The sequence below is a fragment of the Sus scrofa genome, chromosome 4, assembly GCF_054392235.1.
Source record: "Sus scrofa isolate SSC_HxYL_T2T_F1_AM1 chromosome 4, Sscrofa_HxYL_maternal_Yorkshire_Landrace_v2.0, whole genome shotgun sequence".
NCBI classification, from domain to species: domain Eukaryota; kingdom Metazoa; phylum Chordata; class Mammalia; order Artiodactyla; family Suidae; genus Sus; species Sus scrofa.
This window is the reverse complement of record NC_139386.1, coordinates 74,954,428-74,968,144: the sequence shown is the minus strand read 5'-3', so window position 1 is coordinate 74,968,144 and position 13,717 is coordinate 74,954,428. Positions and strand designations below refer to the sequence as shown.

Below are 13,717 nucleotides of genomic sequence, written 5' to 3'. Positions count from 1 at the left end.
TGCTGCCTTGACTATCTCACTCCAGTTTGTGTAGTTGCTCCATAGATATCCCATCTTTTAAAATTCCCCACTTCCTTCTTTGCCTCTTTCACTCGTTGTCCTGTAGTCTGGAGAGCTGCTGACAAGGTTTTGTGTCCCTCTGCCCTCTTCAGAAGTAAAATGGGTTCTGAAAGCATCAGGCTGCCTCACTATAGATCCAGCTGAGAATTCACATAACCTCCTAAGGAGGAGGAGAGGTAAAATGGCTTATTAAAGAAGGAAATAGTAGCAGTTATTGTAGATGAACATACTGGGTTTTGATTGAAATTTTATTAAGCAGGGAGATGTAACATCTTTAGAGTATAAGTGCTCAAGAGGTAGGTTCTAGAGTGAGATGACCTGCCTTTTAAATCTCAGTCCTGCCATTCACTATGTAATCCCGGGTCATTTATGTAATTGTGATATATCTCAGTTTCCTCATCTGTAAAATGGGGATAATATTAGCCGAATCATGCTCAGAGGAGTTAGTAAGTACGAAGCTTGGAACAATTTGTGGCCCACAGTCAGCTTTCGCTATTCATTTGCCTCTTGTACTCCCTCTCAAGGCTCTGGCAGAGGGATATTGTGAATGTCCCCGGATGGGGATTCTTCTAAACAGCATCCCTGTAGCACTGGCTTAGGAAACTAGTGTTTTAAAGAACTCTCCTATAAACAGAAGGAGGCATCTCATTGTCCCTCAAGGCAAAGAAACCAAAGATCTGTTTCCCTCTTGGCAAAAACCTCTGTACAAGTCTGTCAGGAATTCATGGCAGGATTTCCCAGGATGCACAGGAAAAGCATCTTCTTCCTGCCTCATTTTTCCATGGACACAGCTCTGACTCTAATTTGGGTCCTTTATCTTTAACCTGTGGGCACCAGTCGAATGAATGCCCTTTGTACAGGCAACACACCTGGGAAACGCTGCCAGCCGCTCCCTAATGGAAGTGATGCATAGAACAAAAGGCAGGCGCTGGGGTCTTCACAGATGCACCAGAAAAGCACCGGCTGCGCTTGTGATGATAATGCCCAGAAGGCAGCTCATACCTGAACACACCTTTTAACAACCTGGTCAGACACACACATTTCCCACTTTAAACCTTGGCTCAATCTGTGGGACAATGCTTTACCAGTAACCTTGCAAGAGGACAGACTAACTCGGTGATATAATTGCCTGTGAAGTAATTTATGGCTTAGGTTTTGGTGCAAGTCAGGCTAACAGTGGTTTATCGTCTTTGGAAACTTGGCCTCGTGTCCAAGCATAATGGAGATTTGCGTGGTCTGTTTTCAAAAATTTGAAAAAATGATTCTCACGTTGGACCTGCAAATAAGTTGCAAATAAAATGCATTCACTTGGAAGAGTTTTACGACTTATCCCAAACCTATGTGTCAGTGCACGCTAAAGTACCAAAGAAATGGATTTATTTTTTGTGTGGGGCTGCGTTTTAACATTTTATTCAAATTTTCATTTTTAATTTGTTTTAGACACACCGCCTCCATCTCCCCACCCCACACAGGTCTGTGGATCAAGCAAATTTGTACACTAGCTTAAAAGAATTATTTCAGATCCAATGTATAGTTTTTCCCCTTACATCACTGCTCTAGAGCTTACATAATAGCATCCATATTTCTTCTATATGAATTCCAATGCCACAGGGGGTCTGCTCTGAAATCTATCTCCACAGGGGAACCAAATGATCAAGGCCAAGAAATCAGTCCCAGGTATGCCATGAAAGGGGAAGCGATTTCTATCATTACACACTTTATTCATTCAGTTCTCTGTCATACTGTATATATTTACATAGGACACAGAATTATGAATACCAAGTCATTCTTAAAAATTACTCACCCTTTTTCTACCTCTCCCATCAATGTGGCATTTCTGAATGCTTTCTCACTTGTCACTTGTTTTCTCAAAATTCTCATTTTCACTTACACATGTATTTTTCATTTCCCCACGAATGTTTTACAGTTTCTATCTGGAGCCCCAGCTCCACATCTCCAGCTGCTTCTTAAACAGTCCACGCACAGCACATCTAACAAAATCAATACTGTTTGTAGCTCCTCCTAGGAGCCAAGCACTCTGCTAGGCCCTGCTAAGATATGGGCAGGGATGAGGTCTGTCTTTTGTGAATCGCTAGTAACCATGTATAAAGAGCTTTAACAAGGCATCTTGTAATAAACAGCAAATGGGCTCAACTGCGCATTCTCTGATTTGGGAGAGAACTTGACTTTTTATTGGGGGATTTGGGAAATGTTATGGGACAAATAGGATGGAATAGGGTCAGACTTTGAGGGATTCAGGAAGGAAGGAAAAGGGAGTGGCCTTAGCATAAGAAGGAGGCTGAAAAACCATCGCGACCTGCGGAACAGGGAGGAAAACAAGAGCCACAGCAGCTGTGGACTCAGAAGGGTCTCAGGCCGAGTGGGAGGAGATAAGGGGGAGGAACATCAGATGAGGTGCAGCGGCTGGCAGGGCTGGCTCCCCCATTTCGGAGGCCTGAGTGCCCAGTGGGAGAGTCAGCGGGAAGGATGGAGACAGGGTGCGGACAGAGAGACCAGTCAGTAGGTCATGGGGGGCGGCCTCTGAAAGCGTTTTAGAGCCTTTGAGACTTGCATGTAACACCCAGTTCTAGCACATTCTAGCTGTGTGAGCTGGGGCAGGACGTTAACCTCTCTGAGTGTCCTTCTTCCATCTACAATGTGGGCGTGAGGGTAAATGAGGATGCGTATACAGTAGTCATCGCATATGTGCCTGGCATATACTTAGCAAGCATTCTGAAATTTTAGCTAACATTTTAAATTATTATTGGTATCACTGCACTTTTTGATACATTCAATTTAGTACAGGACATATGGATTCATTCAGCTTTCTATTCAGTCAGTGAATTATTCGGCACCTACTTTGGCCCGTTACCTTCTAGGTATTGGGGAGATAATTGTAAACAAAAAGTTTCTGACTTCTTGGAGATTTTGTTGCACTGAAAAGAGTCAAACAATAGACATGCACATAAGTAAACACTTTGTTGGGTGGCATTGGGTACCAGGGACTGCTTTCAAGGGTTTGCCTGGAAGAGTCTGTGTATGTGTCACCTGTAATAATTGCTAATAGTGCCTCCTTTCAGTCTTGCAAATGTCTCTTTAGCTGGTGAATTATAGAGAGAATAATTGGATTGGGCAACAGGGAGAGGGATAAATTAGGGTGGGGCTCCTAAATAGTTGGTCAAGGATGGCCTCACTGTTCAAGTGTCCTTGGTGTGGGGGGGTTGGGGTGAGGAGTGAACTCTCTCTCTCTATGTATATATCTGAGAAAAGAAATTTTCAGGCTAGTACAAAGACCCCAAGATGAGGTGTGCTTGGCATGATCAAAGATTATTAAGGAGGCTAGGCTGGCCTGGCTAGAGATGAGCGAATAAGGTGAAGAATAATAGGAGGTGAGGTCAGAGAGACCCAATCACCTGTGTTATTAGGGGCCAAGTTAAATACAGAGCATGAGGACTTTGACTTTAGTCTGAAGACATTGGAAGCCTACTTAAAATGATAATGTGAGAAAAAAGAATGTATACATGTATGTGTACCTGGGTCACCATGCTGTACAGTAGAAAAAAATTGTATTGGGGAAATAACAATAAAAAAATTAAAAAACAAAAAACAAAAAACGTGTGCAGGAGTTTCTGTCATGGCTCAGCAGTTAACGAACCCAACTAGCATCCATGAGGACGCAGATTCAATCCCTGGCCTCACTCAGTGGGTTAAGGATCCAGCATTGCTGTGAGCTATGGTGTAGGTCGCAGACAGGGCTCAGATCCTGTGTTGCTGTGGTTGTGGCGTAGCTGGTGCCTATAGCTCCGATTCCACCCTTAGCCTGGGAGCCTCCATATGTTGCAGGTGGCCCTAGAAAGACATAAATAAAAATAAAATAAAATAAAATGTGTACAGAAGAGTGACATGAAGTAACACTTTTAAAAAGAATGACCTTGTACTACGTGATATGGCAAGGCTGGAAGCAGAGAAGTGAATTAGGATGGCGCTGAAAGATTCGAGGCACAAGATGCTGGAGCATGGTGGTAGCAGTGGTAATGACGCATATTTTGAGAGTATAATGGACAGGGTTTGCTGTGGATTGAATGTGGGGAGAAAAGAAGGGACATGAGATGACTCCAGGATCTTGGGCCTGAGCATCTGAAGAGTGGATCTGCCATTAGGAGATGGCAAAGGTGGTGGTGGTGGGGTTGGGGGGCAAATTTGGAGCCAAAGGAGGAGGGAAACCGGGAGCTTGATTTCACTGGCTCCCGTTCTAGTAGAGATCCAAGAGGAGGTATTAGGGTATTCAGTTAGCTATTTGAGTTTGGAGTCAGGGGAAATCCAGGCTGGAGATACATGTATAGGAGACTTCAAGGTATAAGTTGTATTTAAACCCCAGGACCAGAGAGATCGTCTAGGGCTGGGTGCGGGGGCAGTTAGAGCCAGAGAAGAGAAGAGGTCTCTCTAAGGACTGAGCCTGGGTACGTCCACATTTGGAGGCTGGAGTGAGAAGGAGGACCAGTCAGGTGGAGGGAAAGTGCTGTTCCATCGGCCAAGTGAGGGACTGATTTCAAGAAGAAGGAGTGATAGGCTGTGTCCAGTGTCGCTGATGGGGTGAGTGACAACACGGAGCTCGTGGTAACTCTCCTGGGGTTTGTTTTGGTGTTAACGAGAGTACCAAATCTGTTGTGAAAACCGTAGGCATTATAATAACATTTCCTACAGTATTCAGTTTCCGCATCCCATTCTCATCTAACCATTCACCTAAAATAAGTCATAAGAGGTCACGGGGCTGGTCCTCTCAGACAGGCGTTGAGTTTAGACCCCAGGAAGATAACCACTTAAAAGTCTTCTGAGGAGCTATGGGAATAAACAGCTCCCACCAGCCATTTCTGTTTGATGAACCTGAGGTTGAATCTACTTTTCTTTATGTTTCCTGAACTCTACCCGTAGGTGCATTTCCTCCTGTTAGGTCCTCTGCCGACATGGAGAGCAGTCAGTGGCCATCCTTCCTAAAAATGCCCCCTGCGTACTTGAGACCCGTCCTCACATCACCTCTGAACCTGCCTTTGTTTAGGATCTGCAACATCATCTCCCCTCTTCCTGCATATGAAGATAGTGTGTTAAGTGAGCATGAGCTTCTCGGGGGCTGCATACCCTGTAGGCCTGCAGACGTAATTTTTTATGATGCTCTCAAGGAGAATCACTTCGCCTCTCATGGCCCCTTGCCAGCCAGCGTGGTTGGCTGGCTGCTGTCATTTATTAGCACAATTTCGTATTTCAGTCTATCCGTGTGCCCTTGAAATGTCTGAAGGATTCGTCTTGCTTCTAAAGCAGATAACAAACTGGAACTTTATCTAAGGAGCTTGGCTTCCTAAAACTGCTCTTCACTTTTGTCCAACTTCCAAAGCATTCCTTGTCCATCCCCCAAGGCTAAACCTTTGGGTCATCAGAAATAGTGATAGATGGTTAGAAAAGCAAGCTTAGAGGAAAAGTATGTGAGATCAGAGGTGCTACGAGAATCGAGTGCGCCTCAGTAAGGATATCGCAGTATTGTGGCTGAATGGAGGCCTCTAACTCACCCAGCTTTTGGCAATTGCTGAGGGTTATTTAGCTGGTTGAGATATCTTAGAGATTTTACATCTTTTGGCGCTAATAACACCTCATGCATTTAATTCAGTTTTGGCCACTCATCTTGGCTAGACAAGCAATAGGTTCATCAACATTTGGGGTTTATAAACTCGGTGACTTTAGTTTTCCTATATGTAAGATTCTTGTCTCAATGAACTGAAAATACACTTTGATGTGTGTTAAGGCGAAAGCTCTGTTCAATGGATGTTTTATTTGTGTGGATACCATACAGGCTACGAAACCAAGACACCTTACACAGATGTTTGGCTGTACCCAGATGCCCTAATTTTTTCGTTATCTGTATCTGTATCTCTATCTGCAGTCACTGATGTGCTGGTTCTGTTTGATATTCTGAAGCCTTGATTTTCTCAAAGGTTAAAGCTGAAAATAAAAGTAATGCTGCTTTGTAAGGTCTATTGATCCTGAGTTTGGCATCGTGGGGGAAACACTGTTTATCCTGACAACCACAGTTCGCATTTCATCTTAGCTACTGGGGCTGTTCAGTGGGCAGGCGGATGTTCTTTGGAACGTTCTGCTTCCGAATGGTTCACATTTAACTACACAAAATATGTTACCGTGAAAGGACTCCGTGTCAGAAACCCACACAAGCAAGAGGGAGAAAATCCAGCTCCTCTATTTTTATCTCACTCACGCTGATCGCAGAGGCCTCCGAACAGTAGGGAGGCAGAAATGAAATTTATCACCAGATAAGTCTTGCAAAAGACCAGGCAGGTGCAGGAAAGTGTCTTTCTCTGGGAAGATGGTATTTTCCACAGGGCAGGGTGAGGCTCCAGGACCTGGAATCACCGCCTTTCTCACTCGCTGAGCTTGGAACTGAGTGACAGCAAAGCATGCAGTGGTGCACAAATGCGGGCTGAAGTTTTAAAAAATGTTCACTGACCTTTTGGGAGCTTTCATGCTGTTTAAGAATCTACTGACCTTCAGGCAATTACTGCACATAAATGCCTCGCTTCTGCTGGGAATTCAGCCCAGGGCTTTTGCCTGCTGCTTGTCCCAACCCCCCTTTTCTGGAAGCTGGAAGCAACCCTGTTCTGCAGTAAGACCCCAATGGCTTCAGCCCACAGGGAGAGTGTGGGGCCGGCCTCTGCGCCCGGGCTGGCTCCGGACTGCTGTTTGCTTGCAAACATTCAGTTACCAGGAAATGTGGAGTCAGCTCTGCTTCTGTTCCACTTAATTTTCTTCACCCCATGCACTGGGCTTTTCTCTCCTGCTGCCCCAGCTGTTCTTGCTTTTCCCAGGATGGCCCAGCGCCCCAGCTGCAATCTGTGCTTGCTACAAAGTTCCTTAGTTGCCTGCCTGACCTCAGCTGCCCTGCCTAGATTTTTCATTTCCTGAGCTTTCCAAAGCCACCCTGAAAAACCTAGCGGTAGCAGCTGGAGCAGCGGCAGCAAGTGACAGCGGCATCCCTGGAGGTGAGGACAGGATGATGCAGCCACTCAAGATGCGGAGTCAGACTGGGTTCAAATCCTCCCTCTGTCATTGCTCCCTTAGGCAAAGCTGCTCACCCCTCTGAGAGCCTGGGTTCTTTCAGTGGAGAGAGAAGATAATGCCAGTCTCTTGGAAGGAAGAAATAACATGGAAAATTCCCAAGACATAGTAGGCCTCTCCCAGCATCTGTGTTCACTTCTGCTTCCCTTCCTGAAAGTGTGCTTTGCTCAAGGCGGCTTTCTGGGGTCCGGGAGCAAATGCACACGATAAACAGCAAACATAAACTGTTTGAGGGTGTGAGCCTAAGTGGGAGAAAACAAAACTGAATCCAGGTTTTAAATGGGGGATGGACACAGAGCAGAGACAATTGAGGAATTAATGTGAAAAACAGTCTGTTATAGAAACTGACTCTGGAATCATTGAGAAAGATTGTATGGAAATGATGCAGTTTAAACCAGTTCTTCAAGGAGTTCCTTGGTGGCCTAGAGGTTAAAGATCCAGCATTGTCACTGCTGTGGCGTAGGTGTGATCCTTGGCCTGGGAACTTCTGCATGCTGTTGGCGGGGCCGAAAAATAAAATAAATAAATAAGCTGAGTCTTGAAGCCGCGCAGAGTGTTAATAGAGTGGGGAAGAGGGTGTGAGGGGCAGGAGACCACTGTACGCACGCGTGGAGTTGGGGAGGGCAGGTGTGGGGAGCACAGAGCCCTGTTCTGGTGGAGCAGGGGGTCGGTTTTCCAGTGGGGAGCGGGGGGGGGGGGCAGTTAGCTGACCAGAGTGTTGGGACAGGGCTTCTTTGCCAGATCTAGCAACTAAAAATTTAGGACTCTCAGTTAAATGTGAATTTCAGATAAACAACAAAATCATTTCTCAGTTTAAGTATGTCCCCACAACTACATACTTAGACTCAAAGACCTTTGTTTGTTGTTTACCTGAAATTCAAATTTATCTAAGCATCCCGCATTTTATCTGGCAACCTGACCTTAAATGCCAGGCCAGGGATTCTGCCCTTGACCTTGCATCACCAAGGGTTTTGAAAGAGAAGAGTGAACTGATGAATAAAGCATTTTAACAGAGATCCGGTTGATAAAATGCCAAAATGGCTTGGAGAGAGAGAGAGCTCAGAGGCAGTAAGGTTCGCCCTTGTGCATTCTCTTCCAGTTTAAACCCTTGCTCTCACATAGAGAGAAAAAAGTCTTTTGCTCACACAAAAGCCAAATATATGTTTGTTTTTTCTGCAATTTAGAAAATTATAGAACGTGAGGATGCTGGATGAAAGCTTGGTGCCTAACATGAAGGTATTTCTAATTAACCTTAATCCAGGCTCTGAGGACTAGTAACGCAACCCGTGAAGAGCTGGCATCAGGAGCCCACCATGTATCATCAGTGGAGGGCACCACTCCTAGTTCTTTCTAGAATTCTGTTGGCGAGTCTTAGGGATAAGTATTTTTCCTGGGATGCCATTGCTTTGTTTTGATTTACAATCCACAAAGACAAGGAAGAAGTTTAAATAACAATGATCTACTCAGATGTTTCTTTAAACAAACTTAGAGAACACTAAGACATGCTTTCTATTCATTTCTAGAGATTTATCTGGTTGCCATTTAAAATTAGGTTTTCCTATTGAATGCCTTTTTACTATCTCAGAGGAAGAAAGCAAATCTTTAGTTTTTTTCTGGAAAAGGAACTTTACTTTCAAGGTTATAATTTTAAGACAGTTTTCAAAATGGATCTTTCTCTTTTTATCAATGTTTATCAAAATTTATCAAATTTGATCTAATTTGCTGAAATCCAGCCTATTGAAAACTAATAGTATTAAATCTCTTCTTGATGGTTTATTTCCTCAAGCAATTTTGCTAAATATTTTCACTGAAAGAGAAGAGGCCCAGGCAACACTTCCAATCTTGAAACTGATTTTAAAGTGATGAAAATATGTATATATATGAAAAATTTTTTTCATTAGGTAAATAAATTAAAATATGTATTTGCAAAATCTTATCAATAATATAGAAAACCCAAGTGCCTACCTTTGTCACCAGGTGCAAGGTCAGGTAGGAATTAACATCAGATGTGCTGATAAAATGGCCAGTCAAGATCTTATTCTCAAAACACTTTAATGAGGACACTATGTACATACAGTAACTTTAGAAGTACTGGTGCCTCTTCTTTTAATGATTGATGAGAAGCCTTTTTTTCCCCAGCATCAGTAATTTGGGGTGATGTTAAACAAATTGGGTTAAATTTTTTTTTTTTTTTTTTTTTGGCCACACTCACAGCATGCAGAAGTTCCCAGGCCAGGGATCAAACCTGCACCACAGCAGCAACCTGAGCCACAGTAGTGACAATGACAGATCCTTAACCTACTGAACCACTAGGGAACTCTCACAAATTTTTATTTTGTGATGCTTTCTCACATATAGATGCTTAATGCATGTTCCAAAAGAAACATAATTCTTTAACTACCTTCTTTATTTTCTAAAGGTGATATTGTTTCTTGAAATGAGGATCTTCAGGTGCAAAGATAGAAATGATAAAGAGGCATTTCCAGGCTAAAAGGCAACACAGGAAAGTCAGTTATTAAAAAAAAAAAAAAAGAAATCAGAGTTCCCATTGTGGCACAGCAGAAACAAATCCGACTAGGAACCATGGGGTTGTGGGTTTGATCCCTGGCCTCACTCAGTGGGTTAAGGATCTGGTGTTGCCGTGAACTGTGGTGTAGGTCGCAGACGTGGCTCGGATCAGGCATTGCTGTGGCTCTGGCGTAGGCCGGCAGCTACAGTTCCGATTAGACCCCTAGCCTGGGAACCTCCATATGCATAGTTGCGGCCCTAAAAAGACAAAAAGACCAAAAAAAAAAAAAAAAAAAATCACATGCAGGAGTTCCCCTCTTGGCACAGTGGAAACAAATATGACTAGTATCTATGAGGTTGTGAGTTTGATCCCTGTCCTTGCTCAGTGGGTGAAGGATCCGGCATTGCTGTGAGCTGTGGTGTAGGTCACAGATGTGGCTCAGATCCTATGTTGCTGTGGCTGTGGTGTAGGCCGGCAGCTGCAGCTACCATTTGACCTCTAGCCTGGAAACTTCCCTATGCCTCAGGTGTGGCCCTAAAAAGACAAACAAAACAAAACAACAACAAAAAAATCACATGCAGAGCATTCAGAGACTCATTCCAGAGAACTAACCTAGAAGGTCCACAGGTTCAGAATGTGTGATCTAGTTCACACATGTCACCCAGTCTGTCGAGATGGTGGTGCAAGTCTAATGGCTGCAGTGACCTGCCTGTACTGACAGACAGGCCTCTGCCATGGCCCAGGAGACAGCAAGGCTGAATGTGGCCCCCAGGGAACTGTACCGAGACCAAGTGGCCAGAATCAGCTGACAGATGCATCCTGAGGCCTTCGGTTTAATTTTGGGTGAAGATTTTGCTTCTTCAGTTGGTTGGAATTTTGAGTACCTTTCTCTGTGTAGCTGGAATCCTTATCTTAGAGTTAGTGAAGAAAATTCTTGAGGATTATGCAAATGAATTCAAGTTTAGGAAAATTGGCCTTCCCTCCAAATCCCATTTCTAATTCTGTGGATTAGTCTTGGAATTATATTTGAAATGCCCTTCACTCTTTTGACCTCCTTCACCCCACTTTCATTGTTTCAAACCCCTTGGGTTTTTTGGCCCATGTATACCACTGCCACATCCTCCTTCACAGCCATCCCCACTGCCGCCTCCCCTTCCCCTGTATTTATGAGGAAAATACATAAATGCCTCTAGCAAATATACACAAGAGTTATTCCAGCACAGAATCCCATGAAAGCTAAAGCAAGGAAGATAAAGCAGAGCAGCCGTCTTGATTTTTTTTTTAGCTTATTCCCAAATTCCCTTCCCAAATTTTGACTTATGGGCCATTGCTTATTGTCATGACTACCTAAGTTTTATTCCTCTAGTTTATGTTTCTTCCTTCATTCCTTCAAAATATATCAATTATCTGTCTTTCTGCATATCTATCTATGTATCTATCATCTCTCTATACGTTTTATAAACTTTCAACTAGCTTTATTGAGGATTAGGTCTGCTCACATAAGTACTACAGGAAAGCTTTAGTTTGGCTCAGGGGTAAGAAGATCAGCATTTCCTTTCATGTAGAGAAAGTTCCTAAGGCCTACTTGCTGATATCTTCTTAAATAATGTGGGATGATTGAGTCTTTTAAAAAATAGACCTAGTGCCCTTTGCCTGGGGCTAGCCAAAAGCCTTTTTTGAGGTGAATTAGTGTGACTTTTAAAAATTTATATCGTATAAGCTAAGGGTTCTTGGGAGAGGACCAGCCGACTGGCACATACCTTTCTTTTATAAAAAAAATTTTTTTGGTCCCCAAATGTGATTGAAATATGCCTTTTCATTTCATGTAAATTGAGAATTTTATAAATTGTTGGATAACCTTTAGGGTTTTGCACATCTGGCCCAGTCTGTCACCTGCACTGAGTGGGAACTTTCGTGAAGACATTGCATTAAAAATTTAATTATTCAGCGGCAACTTTAGCTTCTTGACCCTGCCAGGAAGTCAGCCACAGAATCCATACAAGTCATTCCATGAGCCTGTGGAGCAACAGTGATTTTTATAGAAGGGGAAGTAAAATGTACCGTGTTCCTGTTAGAAGGAAATGCTGTTGTGTTGCATCAGGCGGGTGGTGCTCTGAGGAGAGGAGGCTGAAGCCCAGAGGAACAGCCGTAACGATGGTCGGAAGTGATAAGAAACGTGCCCCTCTTGAAACCAGATAGGACTCTGGATGAGACCTCTGGAGAAGACCCAGAGGGTGTCTGCAGCATATGGGATCCCTGAGCTGTCCAAAAGAGGGGGCACTGTGGTATGCCAAAAGTCTTCCTCCTCAATTTGGTTAAAAAATATGCTAAACACAAGCCTCATATTGAAAAAACCTTTAGAGATTCAGAAATCTTCTCCTTGGATTACATCTTTTTTAAATATAGGAAAATATTGCTGTTGCAAATGAATATATAAATATTTTAATACTTTAAAGTCTCCTACAGCCCATTTAAATGGCTCCTTGTGTATCTCTCGTCTCCACATCACTCTCACAGGCTAAACCAAAGAATGCCTGTATTAATTCCCTTCTGTGAAAACAGCATCCAAGTGTTTTACTGACTGAAGAATGTGGTGAGCAGAATCTGCTGGTTTAACATCATTCCCCGAACTAATGCAGCACAGATTGGAGTTTCTGGAACAAAGGTATCATGTGCTTATGTATTTTGCTATTTTGACGCAAAATGTTTTCTGTTGTGTTGGGAAGCTGCATGTAACCTGGTGTCCTATGCCTTCTAAAATAAAGATTGTTAGCATAAAATAAAAAAGGTTAGCATTCCAAACATTTCCCGTGCTCCAAATAAAGGCAACGCAGTGCAATCTGAAATCCTTCCAACAGAGGGCTCTATGGGTTTGATTTAGATCAAGAAAGAAAGTGAGAGAAAACTACTTGGGTTTAGGTTGCTATAGTAAATTCTGTATTATCCTTAAAAATAGAACTGATAAAAATGGAGTCAGTTGAGTTGAACTGGAAGAATCAGCCAAAGATTAAATGTAAGGTCTCCTCTTTTGGGACAGAATTTTGTAATTCTCTGAATTGATGTTCTTTTCAAAAGACAAAATATATTTTACCTTCTCTAAATAAGAAAGTAGGTAAATTAGAGATATTCCATGCTTTGAAGTACTCTTAATATTGCCTCATTCAGTTACATTTTAAAAGAAAAAAGGAGCTGCTTCATTCATTCTCTCTTTGAAGACATCTTTTCTTTGCTGTTGACAAATGATTTAGTGTTGGTGTAAGGAGATGTGGTATGTACATAAAATGCGTTGTAAATATTTAATACACAAAGTTTATATTTGTATGCATGCAAAATGCACAATGTTAGTAACAATATTTTAGAGACAAGTGGTACTGTTTAGAAAGGTGAAATTCCAAGGCATAAGAATAAGCTCTAGTGAAATACATTTCTTTACCTGTGCACATTACGAGGTTTACTTTTTCATGACAGGCCTAGCTTGTTATTTTCAGATAGAAGAAGCTTACGATATATGCATTAAAGCAAAGAATAAACTGAAACAATGAGCTACTTTTAGACTGTAGACCTTTGTCTTCTAATTTTTTTAATCTTGTTTCTTGCTGTGTTCTTTGCCGTGCATGGGCTCATTATATTCTATGAGTAGACATCTTTTAAAATTTTTAACCCATCTTATTATGTCTAGTTGAAAATGCTTGTTTCTTTTGATGTAGATGGCATATGCAATTTAAGTAAATAATTTTGGAGTTTGGTTATAGTTTCTAACATACATTTACCCCAAATTCCAAAAATAGCCTTTTAAAATATTCTCTAAATATCATGTAGAAATATTGGCATCTTAAGAAATGCGTACCTTTACTACCTAAATGTTTCCTTCTAGGTCTTCTTGAATACAAATGCAGATTACAATTCAACTTTCTGGGTAAACCATTAGTATATGAACTATGTAGGATGAATGTATGTTTTTATGATATTTTTTAGTTATAATCTGTATTTCTTCTTTGACCTCCTAAGATTTTGCTATATATGACCTGA

The 13,717-nt window shown here is 42.3% G+C and overlaps 1 long non-coding RNA gene across 10 annotated transcripts in view; it reads left to right on the top strand.

The window, feature by feature from the left end:
- Nucleotides 1-13,717, top strand: part of LOC146403865 (uncharacterized) — a 391,328-nt gene that overhangs the window by 45,083 nt on the left and 332,528 nt on the right. For 3 of the 10 annotated variants that reach the window (XR_014843736.1, XR_014843738.1, XR_014843737.1), the window contains exon 1: nt 12,643-12,956. The exons of 1 other annotated variant lie outside the window; for it this stretch is intronic. This is a non-coding gene — a long non-coding RNA (uncharacterized LOC146403865). Of the gene's footprint in view, nt 1-12,205; nt 12,354-12,642; nt 12,957-13,717 lie in introns of those variants that run through there. 6 more of the 10 variants (XR_014843735.1, XR_014843733.1, XR_014843740.1 and 3 more) reach the window with 6 other exon arrangements.